Source organism: Berghia stephanieae, chromosome 2 (genome assembly GCF_034508935.2).
Source record: "Berghia stephanieae isolate SIO BIC M18660-M18661 chromosome 2, UCSD_Bste_1.3, whole genome shotgun sequence".
Taxonomy (NCBI): domain Eukaryota; kingdom Metazoa; phylum Mollusca; class Gastropoda; order Nudibranchia; family Aeolidiidae; genus Berghia; species Berghia stephanieae.
The window spans coordinates 61096623-61099122 of record NC_088361.1 but is presented as its reverse complement, the minus strand read 5'-3'; the positions used below and the strand labels follow the sequence as shown (position 1 = coordinate 61099122).

The following is a 2500-nucleotide window of genomic DNA, read 5'->3' as shown; positions in this document are numbered from 1 at the left end:
TACTCTATCTGACGGGTGGGGACGGCCTAGAAGATTGGACCGTAGAATGATTACTATAAGAGAGTCAAACAATAACATAAAAGCACTCGAGCTTGTCAACTGTCTTTCACCTGAGAATCCAACAATCTATAAATTTGCACGCATTTTGAGTTTTGAACGAAGTTCTATGTGCACCCATTTTAAAAGCAAATCAGAGTCGGCTGTGGTTGAGGATTCCGAAATTCATAATTTTCTTTAAAATGACATTTTTGTATTGAAGCGATATTTTTAAAACTTAAAAAGTTTAAACCGTGACACCACAAAAAGTATGATCCGTGACATCACAAAAAGTGTAATCCGTGTCATCTATAACGAAACAAAAGCAGCCATATTCAATGACACCATATTGCTATTTAATTATTTGTAGAAGATAGTGTAAGGTCGCAAAAGGGGGAGGGAGGTTGTTTTTGTTTTTGTTTTATTTTTATAGCGATATTTTATGGTTTATCGTCATTTTTTATTTTGAAAATAGACAAATAAGAATTTCTTTTTTTGTATGTGTATGTTTTGTTTTTGTTTTTCTGCTGCTGTCTTTTTTTTTTTTTTTTTTTTTTTTTTTGTTTTTTTTTATTTGGTTTTTGATAAGCCAATTACCTACCACAAAAAAAATCTAAAGTCTATATTAATCCCCGTAACTCGTTTATCGTTTGAGGGAGAGAAAGGCTCTATCTAAATCCGACGCGTGTTTATTTGCAGGTCTGATAACCCAAATTGCTATGGGATCAATTTTGTCATGGAGATACTCTCAAACCAACGCAAGATACTGTCCATTCATCATCATCCATCGTGACTTGGGCTCTTGAGCACGGTACCGGTCAGTTGTCTCCAGGAATCACGTCCATTACAACAATGTTAAGTCTAGCCCATAACTGAGTTTGGTTTTCAGACCTGCAAATATGTACACGTTGTCTAAAACCGTTTTAGAGTCTTCGCAAGCTCATACACGTTTCGCGTATCAGCAAGTAGCTCTATCGTTTGTATATTGATTCACTGGATAATGAAATTTGTAATTACGTACAAGGATATAAATTTATAGGGATTCAATTATTTGAGACTCGGCCATTCCCGTCCTTCGATCCCATTTAGCTTACATCGCTTTACATTAGTCATACCATAATGTGTTACTGTATTATTAGATAAGCGAGTTTTAAACAACAAACAGTGTGTCTATTCTTTGAAGTGTCAAGAAATGAATCCTATTGATATTTCCTAGTGTTTGAGAACGACCGTGAACAAACAACATAAGATAAATAGCCAGACTGTATCAATTTGAATGGATCAAAGACTCTTAAAGAACTATTTTAACCATTGTCATTATGTGAAATAGATGGTGTCTTGGTGTGTTTAAGTCAATCAAAATGCAGTCTACCTTAATATTCCGTCAGAATCAGAATCGAGTTTGATATCCTTTTTTTTTTTTTTTTTTTTTTTGCCTCAACGAATTGTAAAGTAGAACCAGAGTTCGATATAAGAGGATGGAATTACCGAAGTTGTGATTCTCTCAATAGTGTCTTGTCCGATTTATGAATTACTATATCCTTGAATTTCTTTACAGGTAAGACCACACGATTAATATTGAATTACAGACATACTCAAATACATACTTCTATTTATCATTTCAATATTATATCAAATTGGAGAACGAATTGACAATAAATATGGGGACGTTTCAGGTCTTCCCTTTGTCTCTCATTTGTCTTTAGTTTTTCATTCATCGTGTTGACAAAGGGGAAATCCGAAATGTCCACATTATCTGTCTTTGTTATTTAAAACGGAAGCTTCCATTCCATTTGACTATTATTATTTTATTTCCTTGAGATTCAAACACCAAAATTTGCGTTATTCATTACCAAGATAAAACATAAAAACGTTACCCGTCTAATATCTTTTATAAATCTCTACTTCATTTTGATCTTTTGTTTGTATAAACTATTATCTATTTATATCTACTCATGACAGGGCATTTAAAAGTATTCAGACCTTTCAAGATTGTATTAGACATTGTAGAAATCAGAATGAGTCTGTGGCGTGTGAAGTCTTAATACACTACAATATGTTTACCAACAATCTGCCGTTCTGACAGATTCAATTTTGGAGTGATTGTGAATATCAGTGTAGTAATTATTAATATAAACAATGTTCCACGTATCATAAGAATGAGAGTTTACAGTAAGATTATTAACTCCGACTTGTCAGGTCTGAGATTGGATTTTATGAGACCCCCGTTTAAAAGGACAACAATATGTCGGGTTGGATTAGATTTTATGAAGTTACATCTGTAAAAAAAAAAATGTCATATGTGAGACGAGTAAAGTTTAAATGTTTTAATGATGTAATAAATATAATGTCTTAAAGTTAATCAAACATCCTTTCGGTGTCTGGTTCACCTCGTCATAATACCGTTCTGAGGTAATGGGTCACAAATATTATTTTGGATTTTGAGAAATTCAAGGTTGTATTT

The 2500-nt window shown here is 33.0% G+C and overlaps 1 protein-coding gene across 3 annotated transcripts in view; it reads left to right on the top strand.

The window, feature by feature from the left end:
• Positions 1 to 2500, top strand: part of LOC144965276 (uncharacterized) — a 37240-nt gene that overhangs the window by 21550 nt on the left and 13190 nt on the right. Inside the window, exon 1 of one of the 3 annotated variants that reach the window (XM_078900448.1) lies at positions 1149 to 1594. The exons of the other annotated variants lie outside the window; for them this stretch is intronic. The gene's annotated coding sequence lies outside the window, so the exon portion shown is untranslated. Of the gene's footprint in view, positions 1 to 1148; positions 1595 to 2500 lie in introns of those variants that run through there. 3 annotated transcript variants of the gene reach the window in all.